The sequence below is a fragment of the Bombina bombina genome, chromosome 1, assembly GCF_027579735.1.
Source record: "Bombina bombina isolate aBomBom1 chromosome 1, aBomBom1.pri, whole genome shotgun sequence".
Taxonomy (NCBI): Eukaryota; Metazoa; Chordata; class Amphibia; order Anura; family Bombinatoridae; genus Bombina; species Bombina bombina.
Window position 1 is genome coordinate 222,298,271 of NC_069499.1, and position 21,038 is coordinate 222,319,308.

Sequence of the window (21,038 nt, forward strand, 5' to 3'; positions counted from 1 at the left end):
CCCAGAGGCATACCGGCGCAAGTTTAGAGGCCTGCGCAAGCCAGAAAGAGATTCCCATGCAGAGTGGGCCCACAAGCTGGATCAAGCATCTCAGGGGTGGATACAGGCCAGCCAAGCTACCACCATGGAAGAATTGCGACAACTGATGCTGTTGGAGCAATTCTTTAACGGCTTGTCCCCAGAAGCCCAAGAATGGGTGAGAGATCGAAAACCCCTCACGTTAACCGAAGCAGCCAGATTAGCAGACCAGCATTTTGACGCCAGGAGGCACCATGGACTACTACCTAAGACGTACACTCGACCCACAGGACAGCCCAGTCCTCTACAGTCTAACAACCCCACAGCGGCACCGTTTCGTCCAGCCCCAGGGAATCCACCACCCCCCTCACGATACAATGGACGGGCGAATATACAATGCCACACCTGCAAGCAGTGGGGACATATGGCACGTGAGTGCACCCAAAATCGGAGCAGACAAGCTTGGAACCAGGTCAGACAGAACCTGGCCCCAAGGGCGGCTGCTCACCATTACCAAACGGAGCCAGCCGCTCATGAGGGGTTGAGCACCCCAGCCGGGGAACCCCTGGGAATTCTGCATGAGGTGATGTCGGTCCGAGCCACCGATAACCGGCAACATCACCGTCAGCTGGTGACCGTGGAGGGGAAGGAGGTCCAGGGACTTCGGGATTCGGGAGCTACTTTAACCCTGATAGCTCCCCATTTGGTGCCAGATACAGCACACACGGGCGGATCCGTGGCAGTACGAGTGGCAGGGGGAGCAGTATACCGATTGCCCACTGCTAAGATTCATTTGGATTGGGGTGCAGGGGAGGGCATGGTAGAAGTGGGCTTAATGCAAAACCTACCAGCGGATGTTGTACTGGGGAATGACCTGGGTCAGATGACCTCTGCTTTTGTACCTCAGGCTCCACATCAGGAGGTCCACCCAGTAACCACCCGGCAGCAGGCACGCACTACGGCCCCACCAGCTCACCACGAGGCTCAGGTAAGAGACCATGACACCCCCTTGACACATATGACTTGGGATACCCCCACCCAATTTGAGGCGGAGGTGAAAGCTGACCCCACGCTGCAGGCATACTGGGATAAAGGGAACACTGATCAGGCTGGGTTAGAAGGGGAACGGTACGTCTGGGAGAAAGGGTTATTGTACCGCATAGCCGAACGGGGGGTAGGCAGCGCAGTCACCGTGACCACTAAGCAACTGGTAGTACCCCAGAAGTATAGGCAGGAACTGCTCAGGATAGCTCATGACATTCCCCTGTCAGGCCACCTGGGAATGACTCGCACCCGCTACAGATTGACCCACGCCTTTTTCTGGCCTGGGATCTCTAAAGATGTACGGCAATATTGCACCTCCTGTGACGTGTGCCAACGAGTAGGCAAACGAGGTGACCGCCCTAAGGCTAAATTATGCCCGTTACCCATTATTGAGGAACCCTTTAGCAGGGTAGCAGTAGATATCGTAGGGCCTCTACCCAAGCCCAGTCCCTCCGGGAAGAGGTACATTTTAACCGTAGTGGACTATGCCACTAGGTACCCCGAGGCCATTGCGCTCTCCAACATCCATGCAGAGACGGTAGCTGAAGCCTTAATAAAAATATTTTCCCGGGTAGGGTTCCCCCAGGAGATAATATCAGATAGGGGAACCCAGTTTACCGCAGAGGTGACCCAACAACTTTGGAGGGTATGTGGTGTTAGACCCATAATTAACTCAGCCTACCATCCCCAGTCCAATGGGTTATGTGAGAGATTTAATGGGACTTTAAAACAGATGCTCCGTACATTTGGCGAGACTCATAAGGACTGGGAGCGCTACCTACCCCATCTGCTTTTCGCATATAGGGAGGTACCCCAAGAGTCGACAGGTTTTTCCCCCTTCGAATTGCTATTTGGGAGAAGGGTGCGGGGGCCATTAAACCTCATTAGGGAGCATTGGGAGCGAGAGAGTAGCCCCGATGGTAAACCCATTGTATCTTATGTGCTGGAGTTCAGGGACCGACTGGAGGCATTAACCCAGGCTGTACGTACCAACCTCCAGGCGGCTCAACAACGCCAGCGCCGCTGGTACGATAGGGGAGCCAGGGATCGCAGCTTTCAAGTGGGGCAGAAAGTTTTAATTTTAAAACCTGTACGCACCGACAAGCTGCAGGCCGTCTGGCAAGGCCCATACCAGGTCGTAGAGCAGCGATGCGACACTACCTATGTGATTGGCCCCTGCTCAGGGGTAGGGAAGCGACGCATGCTTCATGTGAACATGCTCAAACCCTACCATGAGAGGATGGAGGACGTGGCGGCAATATGCGCCTCGGCCTCTGAGGATCAGGAGAATCTGCCTCTCCCTGACCTATTAGAATCAGAGGACCAGATAGAGCCCTCCAGGGGCGTTCAGCTGGGGGAGCGGCTAAGCCCTTCGGAGCGTGCCCAGGTACAGGAGTTGATAGTAGCTAAAGGGGCTATCTTCTCCCACTTACCTGGGTACACCCCGCTGGCCACTCACCGAGTTGAAACCCCGGGGCAGCTACCTATGCGGCAGACCCCGTATCGTGTCCCTGAAGCAGTCAAGGCACACATGAAGGCAGAAATTGACGAGATGTTGCAACTAGGGGTTATCGAACCTTCCGACAGCCCCTGGGCATCCCCGGTAGTGTTGGTACCCAAGAAAGACGGCACCACACGCTTCTGTGTTGACTACCGGAGGCTAAATGACAAAACGGTGTCTGATGCCTATCCGATGCCCCGGATAGACGAGTTGCTGGATAAAATGGCTAGGGGACAGTATCTTACGACCATAGACTTATGCAAGGGATACTGGCAAATCCCGCTAGCCGATGACGCCGTCCCCAAGTCAGCGTTTGTCACCCCGTTTGGCCTATACCAATTTCGGGTCATGCCTTTCGGGATGAAGAACGCTCCGGCGACCTTTCAAAGGATGGTAGATCGGCTACTGGACGGGTTCCAGGAGTATGCCTGCGCATACCTGGACGATATTGCCATATATAGCCAGAACTGGGCAGAACACCTACAGCATATAGGAGCAGTTATTGACCGTATAGGGGAGGCAGGGCTGACCCTGAAACCTAGTAAATGCCATATCGGGATGGCAGAAGTGCAGTATTTAGGCCACCGGGTGGGGAGCGGGCACCAGAAACCCGAACCGGCCAAAATTGAAGCTGTTGCTAAGTGGCCCACCCCTAGGACCAAGACCTAAGTACTGGCATTTTTAGGCACGGCGGGGTACTACAGAAAGTTCGTGCCCAATTATAGTGCCCTAGCCAAACCCCTGACTGACTTGACACGTAAGAACCTTCCCCGACAAGTTACTTGGGCCCCAGAGTGTGAGCAGGCATTCCAACAACTAAAGACGGCTCTAACTAATGCGCCTGTACTTGCTGCACCCGATCCAACTAAAAGATTTCTTGTTCACACAGACGCTTCGATGTTTGGAGTGGGGGCAGTGCTGAGCCAAGTTGGAGCAGATGGCGGAGAACACCCCGTAGCTTACTTGAGCCGAAAGTTGTTGAAGTAAGCTACGCCGCCATCGAAAAAGAATGCCTGGCCGTGGTGTGGGCCCTCAAAAAGTTGCAGCCGTACCTGTATGGACAACCTTTTTCCTTACTCACAGATCACAACCCGTTGGTGTGGCTGAACCGTGTGGCCGGGGACAATGCCAGGCTGCTGCGCTGGAGTTTGGCGCTGCAGCCCTTCGACTTTACCATCCATTACCGCCCAGGGAAACAAAACGGTAACGCCGACGGGTTGTCCAGACAAACTGAACTTGAAAAGTGATCTGTGAGTGCTTCCCGGACATCCCCAAGCCGATCCGTTGGGATCAGACTGTGTATGCCGGCTTGGTTCTGGGGGAGCATTGTGGCAAACCTAGCCACTTCTGGACTATAATGTAAGAAAGGTTGTCTATAGGCTGTATTGTGTGCTATGTAGATGTGACAGACCCTTCTGGCAGTACTGAAGGAGTTAAATGTGTTTAGCTTTAAGAAGACTATTCTTGAACGACAAGGTTACTAGTCTCAGCTATTGTGTACTTTCATTAAAGCTAGTGATTACCATTCCATTGTTCAATCACATCTAGAGAGACGACGCCTTAGTGATAAGAAGAGCCAAGTGTGTGTCCTGTGGTTAAGTTGTTATCAGCTTGAGCAAGGTATTCTATTGTATCATGTCAAAAGGCGTGTTCCATCCATCTAATCTACAACATTCTTTTCAACCCCCCATCTGGGAGGTCAGACCTGCATAAATACTAGGCATAGCCTTTTTAATAAAGTTCATTCTGTTTTAAACCTGAAAACTGGCTGGGTCGTGAGTTATTGACTCCCAAACTGTGTTTCGTCCGGTTATTGGGAGTATTTTAATATTGCTCTCCGCTACAATACTCTTCAGCCACAAAGAAAGAGAAGTAGCCATAGCTTTAGGTTCTGCAGCAGACGTTCCCTATGAGAAGATGGGTTAGGACACAAAGAAGGAACAACAATCTCCTGATTAATGTTCCTATCCGAAACCACTTTAGGGAGAAAGCCTAATTTAGTACGCAAAAATACCTTATACGAATTAAAAAATAAGGTAAGGAGATTCAAACTGCAACCCCGAGAGCTCCGAGACTCTACGAGCAGAAGAAATAGCAACAAGAAACAAAACTTTCCCAGATAATAACTTAATATCTAAGGAATGCATAGGCTCAAACGGAGCCTGCTGAAGAACTTTAAGAACAAAGTTAAGACTCCAGGGAGTAGTAACAAGTTTTGAACACAGGCCTGATTCTGACCAAGGCCTGACAGAACGATTGCATGTCTGGTACATCCGCCAGACGTTTATGTAACAAAATAGACGAGGCAGATATTTGACCCTTCTAGGTACTTTCCGATAAGCCCTTCTCCAAACCCTCCTGGAGAAAGGACAGAATTCTAAGAATCCAAACTTTACTCCAAGAGTAGCCTCTGGATTCACACCAATACAGATATTTACGCCATATCTTGTAGTAAATCTTTCTGGTAACAGGTTTACGAGCCTGAATCATGGTTTCAATGACCGACTCAGAAAATCCCTGCTTAAATAAAATTAATTGTTTAATCTCCAAGCAGTCAGCTTCAAAGAAACAAGATTTGGATGAAGGAAGGGCCCTTGAAGTTGAAGGTCTTTCCTCAGAGGGAGTCTCCAAGGTGGGAGAGATTACCAGATCCTGCGAGGCCACGCTGGTGCAATGAGGATCACCGACACCCTCTCCTGTTTGATTCGAGCAATGACCCGAGGAAGGAGAGTGAACGGAGGAAATAGGTATGCTAGACTGATATTCCAAGGGACCGCCAAAGCATCTATCTGTACAGCCTGAGGATACCTCGACCCGTACCTCGGGAGCTTGGCATTCTGATGAGATGCCATGAGATTCAGCTCCGGCTGTCCCCATTTGAGAATCAAGATGGAAAACACCTCCGGATGGTGTTCTTACTCCCCCGGGTGAAAAGTCTATCTGCTCAAAAAATCCACTTCCCAATTGTCCACTCCTGGAATGTGGATTGCAGATAGACAGCAGTTGTGGGTCTCTGCCCACCGAATAATCTTTGCTACCTCTGTCATGGCCAAGGAACTCAGAGTTCCTCCCTGATGGTTGATGTAAGCCACTGAGGTTATGTTGTCCGACTGGAACCTGATAAACCTGACTAATGCTAACTGAGGCCAGGCCAGAAGAGCATTGCAAATTGCCCTCAGCTCTAGGATCTTTATGAGGAAAATAGACTCCTGCCATGTCCATGTCCCCTGAGCCTTTAGAGAGCCCCAGACAGCTCCCCATCCCAGCAGGCTGGCGTCCATTGTCACAATCACCCAGGAGGGTCTGCGGAAGTAGGTTCCCTGGGAAAGATGATCCTGAGACAAGCACCAAGAAAGAGAATCTCTTGTCACCTGATCCAGAAGAATTTGCGGAGACAGGTCCGCATAATCCCAGTTCCATTGCCTGAGCATGCATAACTGCAGAGGACTGAGTTGGAAACGAGCAAACAGAATGATGTCCATGGCGGCTACCATCAAACCGATCACCTCCATGCATTGAACCACTGACGGCCGAGGAGAGGACTGAATGGTTAGACAAGAGCCGAAGATCTTTGATTTCTGACCTCTGTTATTATGGTTCCCAGGAACACTACCCTTGTAGCTGGAATTAAGGAACTCTTTCCCAAATTCACCTTCCATCCGTGAGAACGCAGTAAGGATAACAACATCGCTGTGTGGGAGTTCGCTTGTTGAAAGGATGGCGCCTGAACCAGAATGTCGTCCAGATAAGGCTCCACTGCAATGCCAGGCAACCGGAGCACCGCCAACAGGGATCCCAGAACCTTTGAAAAAGTTCTAGGATCTGTGGCAAGGCAGAATGGAAGAGCCATGAACTGGAAGTGTTTGTCTAGAAAAGCGAACCTCAGAAACTTGTGATGATCCTTGTGGATTGGAACATGCAGGTACGCACCCTTTAAATCTACTTTGAGGAACTTGTTTAGACTCTTGAGATCTAAAATTGATCTGAAAGTTCCCTCTTTTTTGGGAACCACAAACAGAGTAAAATCCCAGACCCTGTTCCTGCATTGGAACAGGAACTATCACTCCCAGAGTGGAAAGGTTTCAAACACAGTGTAAGAATGCCTCTCTTTTTATCTGATCTACAGATAATCTTGAGAGCAGAAACCTGCCCCTGGGAGGAAAAGGCTTGAACTCCAGTGTGTATCCTTGGGACACGATGTCCACCGCCCAGGGATCCGGAAAATCCCGAACCCAGGCCTGAAGGAAGGAGAGTCTGCCCCCCCTCAAGATCCGGTCCTGGATCGGGGCAGACCCTTCATGCTGACTTTGAGTCGTTAACAGGCTTCTTAGATTGCTTCCCCTTGTTCCAAGACTGTTTGGTCCTCCAGGAAGGTTTGGACTGATCTTGCTTGGCAGAGGAAGAGGAAGGCTTACTTTTGAAGTTTTGAAAGGAACGAAAATTACTCTGACGTCCCTTCTGTTTATTCCTCTTATCCTGGGGGAGGAAATGACCCTTTTCCCCTGTATTGTCAGAAATAATTTCAGCTAAGCCCGGCCCAAACAAGGTGTTACCCTTGTAGGGAATTGCCAAAAGCTTAGACTTAGAAAAAACATCCACAGACCAGGATTTCAACCATAAGGCTCTGCGGGCCAGAACGGTAAAACCAGAAATCTTTGCTCCCAGCTTGATAACCTGTAGGGAAGCATCCTGTCCTGGATCTCTTCAAGGGGAGTGTCTGTCTGAATAGAATCAGACAACGCATCAAAGCAGTATGCCACCACACTAGTGATGGTAGCAATACACCCCACAGGCTGCCATTGTAAACCCTGGTGTACATACATCTTTTTGAGCAACCCCTCCAACTTCTGATCCATAGGATCCTTAAAGAAACAACTATCCTCTATGGGAAAAGTGGTTCTCTTAGCCAAAGTGGAAATTGCCCCTTCTACCTTGGGAACTGTCTTCCAAGATTCCTTAATAGAGTCAGAAATAGGGAGCATCTTCTTAAAAATAGGGGATGGAGAAAAAGGGATACCAGGTCTCTCCCATTCCCTAGCAATAATCTCTGTAGCCCGATCTGGTACAGGAGAGAAAACCTCCACCATGGAAGGTACATCAAAATACTTGTTTAGCTTGCTAGACTTCTTAGGATTGACTACGATAGTAGTGTCGGAGTCATCCAAGGTAGCCAAAACCTCCATAAGTAACAAACGGGGGTGTTCCAGCTTAAATCTGAATGATACCACTTCAGCATCAGAAGAAGGAATTACACTGTCTGAGTCTGAGATTTCCCCCTCAGATGCTACCAAAGTATTTTCCTCCTCAGATTTCTGGGAAGGAACCTTCGGAATAGCTACTACTGTGTCAGAAACCTTACTCACTGAATCCATAGATTTCCTCTTGTGCTTTCCCTGCAGCATGGAAAAAGCAGACAGCGCATTTGAGACCACAGAAGACAGGAGGGTAGCGATGTCTTGCAACGTAACTCCAGGCGGAGTTTGAGGGGAAGCACAGGACACTGCATGTGTGGACGATACAATTTGGGACACTTGAGGAGAAAGGTGCGGCATATCTTGAACATTGTCAGGAGACCCCTGAACAGCATCCGCCTTAGACAATGTTGGTTCAGAATCAAAAAGTCTATCCCTGTAATTCAATGTTCTCTCAATACATGAGGAACAGAAAGGGATTGGTGGTTCCACGTTAGCATCAAAACATAAAGTACAAGTTACATTTTTCAAGGCCTCCTGGTCCATCTTTACCCAGAATTGAACAAATTAGAAATAAATATACTTATATTTATATCTGAAATTCACACAAATAAAATGTTACTGTCCCTTTAAATTTAAAACATAACTGCTTTATTTTTTATTGCAAAAACATGAAAATGTTGTTCTCAAACACCCCAGACAGCCTTTACACCTCAGCTTAGTTTTGCTGAGGTGCCTACCTGCCCTGCTGGATACCGGAGATAAAATTGTTAGATAAATTCCGGACTCAATCCAGAGCGCTGCACCCAATGTCCAGCGACCGTAGTACATTTTTCTCAAAAACACGATCCAGTTCCAACCCACGCATATAGTAAAGGACTCTAATGGGTCATACATTATTGTAACGGGACTGTTATTTAACTCCTACGTAACATTGGCGAATGTATACTTAACCAACCAGGACCAGCATACCATTTTTATGCGAGTGACCCAACAATTACTAGAACACACAAAAGGCATATTACTCCTGGGAGGAGACTGGCCCGCAACACTACAGCAGGGAAAACAAGTACTCCACTAAAAGTAATAAAGGCCATCAACTCCTGTATCCGCACACTTAAACTACATGACATCTGGAGATCGGTAAACCATGACACCCAAGACTATACATTCTACTCCGACCCACATCACACATATACCAGGATCGATTACCTCATCACCGATCAGGTAGGCCTCTGAATGGTTGGGAACTCCAGCATACTGCCGATCACATGGTCCGATCATGCCCCAGCACAATGCACATTAATGTGGCCAAGCACACCTGTGAGACCTTTCATATGGAGATTGGATTATTTTATTTTAGATAACCCCCTGATAAAATTGGAGATAGACACAACACTAGGAACAATCAGCAATTTGTAAATTCTACCCTATCCCAAATTAGATACTGGGAATTGGAACATAAAAAAAAATCCCACAACAGATATTCTGGACTCCTTGACAAAAACAAAACATGACCTTAACAATCACCTTGTTAAAGAATACCAGAACAAAGCCACACTACTACAACAAAGATATTTTGATGATAATGATAAGGCAGGATCTTCCCTGGCCAAGGCACTTAGATGGAAACAACTGAACACGCACATTCACACACTATTAGACACAGTGGGGCACATGCATAGAGATAGCAAGAGCATTGCAGAGACATTCAGACAGTACTAGGAGAAACTGTATAATCTCCACAACGACTCTAGCCAGGAAGAAATAGATGGATTCCTATTGGATCTACAACTGCACACACTAGACAAGAGAGACATTGAGTTCCTAGACTCGCCAATTATACCCGAGGAAATTAAAACAGCCATTAAAAACATGCCCAACGGCAAAAGTCCAGGCCCAGACGACCTGGGCATAAAATACTGCAAATTATATCTACACCATATGCTAGCTCCCTTAACTTCCCTATTTTATTCATTATCAAAAAAGAAAGGATTTACTGACCAAATGTTAGAGGCACACATCACAGTACTCCCCAAACAGGGACCAGGCATTTTTCGCCTCATCTCCCTCCTAAATTCTGATAACAAAATATACGCTAAAATCATTGCCACCAGAATTAACAGGTTTCTTCCCAAATGAATACACCCAGAACAGGTGGGCTTCGTACCTGCTCGAGTGGCATGAGATAATACGTTGAAGATATTACAATTAATCTTCTATGCCCAACATCAACATATATCTCTAGTACTGGTCTCTACGGATGCTGAAAAAGCATTCAACAGAGTCCATTGGCTATTCTTAAAAACAGTCCTACAAAAGATTAAATTCAGTGATCCTTTCATAGACCAAATTTTCACACTTTTCCAAAATCCCACGGCGCGGGTCAAGGTAAATGGCCTCCTATCAGATAGATTTTCCATCCAAAACAACACAAGGCAGGATTGCCCCATTTTCCTGATGCTCTTTGCCATCACTATCGAATCGCTAGCCTAGAAAATCGAAGCCAACAAGCAAATAGTAGGGATTAACTCCAAGACTCACGGACACCAATATCGACACATCACTGGCCAAAACACTAACTATTTTCAAAAAATATGGGAAGATTTCAAATTTCCACCTTAATTTAACTAAGTCCGAGCTACTGAACATCACATACAACTCTGAAGCACTTACAGAGACATTACAAGACTTCCCCTTAAGAACACAACAATCTAAAATGAAATATTTAGGAATTTATCTCTCACCGGACCAGCAGGAGGTGTTTCTAGCTAATTACAAAACATTAGAAAACACTCCAATTGCAGACTTATCTAGCTGGAAAAACAAATCAATTTCCTGGATAGGCAGGATCAATGTGATAAAAATGAATGTGCTACCAAGATTGCTGTATTTGCTTCAAACCATTCCCATCCCACTACTGACAAATTATCTGCACAAAATACAGAACATCATAGAAAAATATATATGGGGAGATATTAGACTTAGAATAGCTAAGAAAACACTCTATTTACCAAAGGACAATGGGGGACTTGGGGTAACCAACATACATACCTATAAACAAGCCATTACCTTACACAGACTCCTAGACTGGTGCTATAATGACCACGACAAAGAATGAGTACAATTGGACTGTGACATTTTGGAAACCAGAAATGTTGGCCTTACGGCTTGGCTCCTAGGGAAAGATAAACCAAAAGCAACATCAACTTACCCACTACTCTTAGACTTTTATGACACCTGGGATAAGATTATACACACCTTAACAAACATCTCCTCAAGGTTCTCCCCACTGACCATAATCCTGCAATGCCTTGGAATCACAAATAGAAAAAGCCAGACCAAAAAATACTCTTTAGGGACTGCACGCTCTCAGAATTGATTGAAGGGAACAAGCTTAAACTTCTTAACGACATTAAAAGGACACTCAATCAAAATTAAACTTTCATTATTCAGATAGAGCATGCCATTTTAAAAAAATGTGCACAGTATTTTTATATTTAAACTTTTTGAGCCACCAGGTCCTACTGAGCATGTGCAGGAATAAGTGTGTAGGCATTTGTGAATGGCTGATGGCTGTCACATGGTACGTGTATGCATTTGTGATTGGCTGATGGCTGTCACATGGTACAGGGGGAATGGAAAAGACATAACTTTTAAAATTGTCAGAAAAAAATCTACTACTCATTTGAAGTTCAGACTAAGTGCTATTGCATTGTCTTGTTATCTTGCATTTGTTCATTATGCAAATATACTGTGTTGACTGGTCCTTTAAGGAAACCATGCCAGACATTGAAATTAGTTGGTTCTCACACACTTAACTTAACCATTTCTTACGACACACAAGCATAAACAAGACCTCACAAGGCAAGTAACTCCTTTTGAAAGCGTCTGCCTACGAAATACTCCTACAGCACACGCATTATCATTACTGTACAAACTCCAGCAGAAGATACACACTCCCTTCCTTCTTACACAAAAGCTTGGTAGAAGGAACTACAAACAGACATTCTTTCAAGACTGGCAGACAGCATTCCAGATCACAAAAAGAGCATCAATCTCTACCAGAGTACAGGAGTCCAGTTACAAATTTTTATCCAGGTGGTATCTTACCCCTAGCAGGTTACAGCGCATATACAAAACAGTCTCGGGGAGGTGTTGGAGAGACTGTGGGGGGAGGGAACCCCTACACACATATGGTGGCATTGTCCTAGATTGGACACCTATTGGGTGGGGATCCTCGACCACATAGAGGCAGTAACAGGGAAATCACTACAGAATAGCCCCAAGACACTTCTATATCTCACATTACCCAAACTTGAGAACAAACAGGGGTCAAGTCGAGAGGGAACGCATGGGAACGGAGTTCCTGCACTATTTTTGCAGGGGGAACTAAGTTCCCTCTGGACAGAGAACAGAGACCTTTCAGTAAACACTGCTGCTGCTGGGGGAGGAGCTGGAGCACAGTATGGTAAGAGGGATAGTGAGATCCTCTAGTAATGGGCAGTAACACTTCCTACAATACACTAAATGTAAGCTTGTCAGCGGTCCTGCTGTTTGATCACCCCGCAATGTGTAACACACATGGTGTTTACATTTCTGTGTGGCTTGCTCTGGAGTTTTTTAGCTCCCCTTAGCAGAAATAGGACTATTGCACCTTAAGTGGGTGTGACAGAGGAGGATTCTCAGGCTCAAAGGCAACCATTCAACCCTTCATTGAATTTAATTTGCTTTCATTGTCAAACAATAATAATTGTGAGGGTGGGTGGAAGTTCCCACACTTTTTTTTTGTAGGACTTGACCCCTGAGAACAAAGCAAGCAGAGCTTTGATGCTGGTTATGTTAAATAGTGCCAAGATATTAATCCCAAAGCACTGGAAAACACGGACCACCCCAACGATCGAGGAGTGGAAACACCAGGTAGACACTCTGATCCACCTAGAAAGGTACCACCACATCCAACATGGGACAACTGACACACATGAACGCATGCTAGAACAGTGAAATGAGTGCAAAACCCGCACAGCATGAATAACACTAGGATTATTCCACCCTCTATCTACCCTAGATAAATTGCAATGCCTACGCAGCATAATAACTAGATCAGACATGGTTTTTAAGTCAGAACCTCCCCTACTCAACAGAGTAAAGCACTAGAAACCACAGTTCCCAAAAGGGAACACACATCACGATGAGAAGTTAATACTGTTTTGAAATGTTCTGGGTATCATTTTTTAATCGTTATTGCTACACCATTTCTATGCATATGCTTGGTTATTTTTTGTCTATAACACCGCTTTGGCCAGACCACCCACATGGACGATGACATTGGTTATTAATCTGGTATAACCATACTTGGACATTATATTACTTTAAAACTATCATTCTATAAGGCACTGGTTGCCAATGTTTCAAATGTCTCATGTAGATGTAAAATTTTGAACAGTTTGTAACTTTGCATGATTTTAAATAAAGCCCTTTGAAAACCAAAATAAATAAATAAATAAAAATGTTAGTGCTTTTCTGCATGCATACAACATTGAATTGCCTAGCATTGTCATTGAGAGCAGAGCTATGCAACAAAGCATTATCAGGCCTGCAACTTATACCCTGAACTTGAACAATGAACATAAAGGGGCCTATTTATCAAGCCGTCAACCGCAAATACGCAGGAATTCCGCAGCGTAATTGTGGAGAGGCTGATTCGCCTTATTTATCAAAGCCTACAGACTGGCAAAAGTTGAATTTTGTGTCATAACATACAATCCGCCGGTCTCAGTCCGACACAGATCGATGCTTACGTCACTACAGATGTTCAGAATGCAAATGCGGCACTATCTGACTACTTTTGCTAGTTAACAAATATCTACCAGGTATGTTAGCCACTATTCTGGCCCAGCGTACCTACTTTTCAATCCGCCGCCCTAGAGGTGGTGGATGCCATAAGAATCAATGGGAGTCTGAAAGCAGCGAGAGCTATGTTCACTGCTGCCCAATATCACATTGATTCCTATGGGAGATTATAAGTAACGTTTACACCTAACACCTTAACATGTACCCCGAGACTAAACACCCCCAATCTGCCATGTCCTACACCGCCGCCACCTACATTATACTTATTAACCCCTATTCTGCCGTCCCACCGCCGCCACCTACATAATACTTATTAACCCCTAATCTTCAATCCTATTGGCTGATCAAGTCAGCCAATAGGATTGAGCTCACATTCTATTGGCTATTCCAATCAGCCAATAGAATGCAAGTTCAATCCTATTGGCTGATTGCAACAGCCAATAGGATTTTTTCTACCTTAATTCCGATTGGCTGAATTCTATCAGCCAATCGGAATCTAAGGGACACCATTTTGGATTACGTCATTTAAAGGAACCTTCATTCGTCGTTAGTCTGTCGGAAGAATAGGATGCTCCGCGACGGATGTCTTGAAGATGGACCCGCTCCGCGCCGGATGGATGAAGATAGAAGATGCCGTCTGGGTGAAGACTTCTTGCCGATTGGATGAAGACTTCGGCCGGCTTCTTGGAGGATGGATGTCGGATCTTCAAAACTGTAAGTCGATCTTCAGGGGTTAGTGTTAGGATTTTTTAAGGGTTTATTGGGTGGGTTTTATTTTTAGATTAAGGTTTTGGGCTGCAAAAGAGCTAAATGCCATTTTAAGGGCAATGCGCATCCAAATGCCTTTTCAGGGCAATGGGGAGCTTAGGTTTTTTTAGTTAACTTTTTATTTGGGGGGTTGGTTGTGTGGGTGGTGGGTTTTACTGTTGGGGGGGTATTTGTATTTGTATTTTTTTTTTTACAGGTAAAAGAGCTGATTTCTTTGGGGCAATGCCCCACAAAAGGCCCTTTTAAGGGCTATTTGTAGTTTATTGTAGGTTAGGGTTTTTTATTTTGGGGGGGGGGGCTTTTTTATTTTCATAGGGCCCTTAGATTAGTTGTAATTAGTTTAAATCTTTTATAATTTCTTTTTTATTTTTTGTAACTTAGTGTTTATTTTTTTGTGTAACTTAGTGTTTGTTATTTTTGGTAATTTTTTTAGTGTAGATTTAAATTATTTAAATAGGGTTAGGTGTTTAAATATAGAATATAGTTAATTTAATTTAATTTGTAGTTTAAGGTAATTTTAGTATAATAGGGTAGATTAATTTTTATTTTAACAAAGTTTAATGTAATTTTATTATAATAGTGTAGATTAATTAGTAATTTAATATAGTTTAATGTCATTTTAGTATAATATTTAGGGTAGATTAATTAATTAATAGTTTAATATAGTTTAATTTAATTTTAAATGTAAGTTTAAATATATAATATAATACGATAGGGATGAGGTAATTTTAATGTAAAGTTAGCGGGTTGTTAGGTTTAGGGGTTAATTTAGTTTATAGCGATGTGGGGGGCTGGCGGTTTAATTAATAACTTTAATTTAGTTTAATTTAGTTTAGTTTAATTTAGTTAATAACTTTATTTATTTGTGGTGGACTCCGGGAGCGGAGGGATAGGGGTTAATAACATAATATAGGTTTCGGCGGTGTAGGGGGCAGCAGATTAGGGGTTAATAAGTATAATGTAGGTGGTGGTGGGCTCCGGGAGCGGCGGTATAGGGGTTACAGATTTTAGTATAGTGTGTGTGTTTAGTGACCGGCTATAAATAAAGCAGTGAAAAAGCTGAAGAGCAGCAAGATCGATGACTGTTAGTTAACAACAGTCCACTTCTCATCGCCCCGTACTTGGTGCGTGGCTTTTTGACAGCTTTTTTGTTAAATATGGAGAACGTATTCAGGTCTGCGGCAGTGATGTTAGGCGAGCGTATTGGTGCCAGCGAATGCAGCACAGTTGACGGGTTGATAAATAGGCCCCAAAGATTTTTAAATAAGACACCCCACAATAAAATATTGAATAAGGTTCAAGTTATTTTTTTTTAAATTAACGGAGTAAAAGCAAAAATTGGGTTTTATGTTGTAAATTTTGTGGAAAAGCCATAAAGATATAAAGGGAAATAAAATATTAAAGGGACAGTCTACACCACAATTGTTATTGTTTAAAAAGATAGATAACACCTTTACTACCCATTCCCCAGCTTTGCACAATCGAAGCCACTACAGACAGCCTCTTATCACATGCTTATTAGCTTTTCACAAGAAGAGACTGATAATTCATGTGTGTCTTATAGATAATATTGTGCTCTCTCCTGTGGAGTTGTGCATGGCACTGCACTAATTGGCTAAAATGCAAGTCAATAGATAATAAATAGACATGTGATCTGTGGGCTGTCAGAAAAGGCTTAGATACAAGGTAACCCAAGAGGTAAAAAAGTGTATTAATATAACTGTGTTGGTTAAAGGGCCATAATACCCTAATGTTTAAACACTTGAAAGTGATGCAGCATAGCTGTAAAAAGCTGACTAGAAAATATCTCCTGAACATCTCTATGTAAAAAAGAAAGATATTTTACCTCAAAAGTTCCTCAGTAGCCACCTCCCATTGTAAAGGATTTCTAAGCAGCATTTTAGTGTGTCTGTCCTGGGACATCTGAAGGGATGAACATTGTGCACTCTCATCTTATTTCACCAATCAGGTTAAGGAAGCTTACTATGAAATCTCATGAGAGTTAAGTCAAATCTCATGAGATCACAGTAAAAGTTCATGACCTCAGCACTGCTGATGCTGATTGGCTGCTGTTCATTTCTTCATTTTTTTTTTTAATTTTTTTACCTGCAGCTGAGTATAACTTTTTACACAGAACTTACTCTGCTGAGCTGAGGAGATTGTGAGGTAAAATATCTTCCTTTTTTACATAGAGACGCTCAGGTGATATTTTCCTGTCAGCTTTTTACAGTTATACTGCATCAGTTTCAAGTGATTTAGCTTATGAGTATTATGTCCCTTTAAGCAAAACTGGGGAATGAGTAATAAAGGGATTATCTATCTTTTAAACAATAACATTTGAAGAGAGTATTCCTTTAAATATGTGCTAAACATAATGATGTATTCAAGCAAAGATTTCCCTTAGAATATTATGTAGATTTATTTTTTATAATTATATTAGTTTTTTAAGTATTCAAGATATGTGTAAAGATTTTGGCCTAGATTACAAGTAGATTGCTAAATTACAAATTTGCCAGTTTGCGGGAGCGTGATAATTAACCAGCCATTACAAGTGGCTGATTATTGGTACTGCAAGCTTGCAGTAGCAATTAGAAAATTAACTACAATCTCTGTTTAATTTTCTAAAATTGCCCAAAATACCCTCAAAATAGAGGGCATTATAGTTTTGTATTTAAAAAAAATCTAGCTTTTTTGTTTTAAATAAAAAATAACTTCACTATGCAGTTTTAGGGCTTTAAAGTTGGTGGAAGTGGGGTGTTAGAAAAAAAAAACCAAATTGCACTCAGTTCATGAAAGCCTCCAAATAACATATATAGCCTAGGTTACTTTAAAGCAGTGCTTTCCAAACTGTGTGTCGGGACACACTAGTGTGTCGGCAGCAGTGTGTAGGTGTGTCCCTGCTTCAGCACAATTTTTTAAAAAATGTTTTAAATGTTTTTTTTGGTTTCCGACTTTCCACTTGCTACGCATATGACATGGTTGACACGCGATTGATACCTAGGGGGTCACAGATCATCTTAACCTATTGGCGCAGCTCAGTGGGAACTGAAACTATTCCCTTTGGCGGCACATTGGCTCCTGACTGCACATGTAGTCTCCTTAATTGGCTCGTGACTGCACATGTAGTTAGTGAGTGGGACAGTAGTGTGTTTGCAGTGTGGGCAGTAGTCAGTCGGAATCGCAGAGCTTTGAGGGCAGTAGCTTAAACACTGAGCTGAAGTCAGAAGTCAAAGTGTTGGGTTTTTTTGCAGATAGCTCCCAGTAGTGTAATATTCCACAAAATATTCAGAAACTGTGTTCATCCCATCAACCTCATACATCCCATTAAAATAGTAAGTAGCTATTGGTGGTATTAAACTTTTTTTAATTCTTGCACATACTTACTGTTACTTGTAAATACATTTTGTTATTATATAATTTATGTATGTGTCCGTATCTGTTAAAACAACTTAGTTTAACCTCCTGTTTGCCAGTACAGCTGAATTACTGTGTCGTGAAATGATGTAGGTCTAAAAAGTGTGTCACCAACATGAAAAGTTTGGAAAGCTCTGCTTTAAAGGGACAGTTAAGTCCAAAAAAAACTTTCATTTTTCAAATAGGGCATGTAATTTTAAACAACTTTCCAATTTACTTTTTTCAACAATTTTGCTTTGTTCTCTTGGTATTCTAGTTGAAAGCAAACCTAGGAAGGCACATATGATAATTTCTAAGCCCTTGAAGGCCACCTCTATTTTAATAGCTTTTCACAGTAGGGGAGAGCAAGCTCATGTAGGTCATATAGATAACATTGTGATCACGCTCGTGGCTAGTGGCAGACACTACACTAATTGGCTAAAATGCAAGTCAATAGATAATAACTAAAAGTCATGTGATTAGGGGCAGGCAGAAGATGCTTAGATACAAGTTAGTCACAGAAATAAAAAGTGTATTAATATAACAGTGTTGGTTTTGCAAAAGTGGGGAATGGGTAATAAAGGGATTATCTATCTTTTTAAACAACAGAAATGCTGGTGTTGACTGTCCCTTTAACTAAACAAATCTGCCAATACTCGCTCACAACTCAGCTGGGCCTATTCCAGCATTGTCAGAGCTTTGCTGCACCAGTTGGTGGTTTTCATGAGATTTTATAGACTTTAAAATTCTACACTATTCCAATCCATGAGTATTTTTGCAAAGGGATTTGTACTAGGTGAAAACCCCAGAGCTACCCTGCTCTGATAGTCTGTACACTAACTTCCAAATACTGTAGAATCCAGTTCAAAATATTGTCCCTAAACTATAAAGTTCTCAACAACCTCACATTCAACTATATTTCCGCTCTTATCTCCAAATACTCCCCAAACTGCCCTCTTTGTTCAACCTTTTGACCTATGTTTGGCCAGTCATTCCTGTTTGCTATTACTGATGTCATTACTTTTAACCTTTTGCTCTTAAAGGGATATAATACCCATATGCTAAATCACTTGAAAGTGATGCAGCATAACTGTAAAAAGCTGACAAGAAAATATAACCTGAACATCTCTATGTACAAAAAGGAACATATTTTACCTCATAATTTCTTCGACACACAATCATAAGTGTTCTGTGAACAGTTATCCTTCAGCTACTGTCATCTACATGTTAATAAAAAAAAACAACATAAAAAAAACAATCAGCTTCAATAGTGCTTATGCCACACTTGCAAGATTTCATATTAAACTTCTTTACTATAAATAGGGAAATAAAATGACTGTGTCTACACATGCCAGATGTACACTCCCTTGCATCCTGATTGGTTGCATAAAGTTCCTTTACAATGGGATGTGGCTACCTAGGACATTTTGATATAAATTTCTTCCTTTTTTACTTAGAGATGTCTTGGTGAAATTTTCTAGTCAGCATTTTACAGTTTTTCTACAATACTTTTAAGTGCTTCAACATTTGGGTATCATGTCCCTTTAACTCTCTGTAGCTCTCTACACCTCTTTATCAGACTATCTCTAACTTTATTCTTTGAAGACCCACCTATTTAGAGAGGTTTAACTTCACTCTTATGAACATTTCTCTTCATTAAAACAAAATTCAGTAGATTTGCTTAATCAACAAATGCATGATAACAAGATAATGCAATAGCACCTAGTCTGAACTCCGAATTAGTATTAGATTTGTTTCTAACACATTTCAAATTTATGTCTATTTCCACTCCCCCCCCTGTACCATACGACAGCCATCAGCCAATCACAAATGCATATGCGTATATACTGTGAATTATTGCACATGCTCAGTAGGAACTGAGACTCAAAAAGTGTAAATATAAAAAGGCTGTGCACATTTTATTAATAAAACTACATTGGAAAGTTGTTTAAATTGCATGCTCTGTCTGAATCATGAAACTTTAATTTGATCTGAGTGTCCCTTTAATTTAAAGGGACACTCAGATCAAATTAAAGTTTCATGATTTAAAGGCTTTAAACTGCCTTGTCTCAGCGCTGCAGCTGCAATTCTTGTGACAAGCCTCCCCACATCTTATGTCTCCACACCCTTAAAACTGTTGTCCCCAATTAGCCATTTTACCTACCTTTCCCCTTGATTACAAGTTTTGCGTTGCGGCTTGTAAGGCTGAAAATATGGTATTTTCAGCGTTAAAACAGCACCGCATCTATTACAAGTGTTGTCGGTATAGGTGTACCACACACCTTTTAGCCTGTAACGCAACGTTAGTACCGCACTCGCAAAAATAGCGTTTTTTCATGGGACTACCATAGCGCCAGTATTACAAGTTTTGCATTCTGGCTAAAAAGTGAGCATTACAGCCTTAAACGACAAGATCTGTAACACCATCTAAAGTCAGTAGTTATGCGTTTTACACTACAAAGCTGTAGCATAAAACTCATAACTAATGTGTTACAAAGTACACTAAACACCCAAAAACTACCTATTAACCCCTAAACCGAGGCCCTCCCGCATTACAAACACTATAATAAATTTATTAACCCCTAATCTGTCGCTCCCGACATCGCCGCCACTAAAAAAATGTATTAACCCCTATTCCGCCACTCCCCAACATCATTACCACTATAATAAAGTTATTAACCCCTAAACAGACGCCCTCCCACACCGCCGCTATAATAAACCTATTAACCCCTAAACCGCAAGCCCCCCACAACGAAATATACTAAAATAAACTATTAACCCCTAAACCGAAAGCCCCCCACAACAAAATAAACTAATGTAAACTAGTAACCCCTAAACCGAACGATCCCCTAACTTTATATTAAAAGTACAATTTTCATAGCTTAAATTCAATTAAAAATTACCTGTCAAATTAAAAAAAAATATTTTAAACTAACAATTAAACTATTCTAATTATTAAACTAAAATTAAACTAACTACCAATTAAATAAAACTAAACTACCAATAAAAAATACTAACACTACTCTAAAAATTACAAAAAGTATCTAATTACAAAAAATAAAAACAAACTAAATTACAAATAAAAACCCACTAAATTACGAAAAATAACAAATTATGAAAAATAAAAAATAATTACACCTAATTTAATACGCCCTATCAAGATAAAAAAGCCCCCCCCCCCCAAATAAAAAAAAACCCCTAGCCTACAATAAACTACCAATGGCCCTGTAACAAAGTGATGTCTTAATAAAGTGTCTCTTATGATTTTA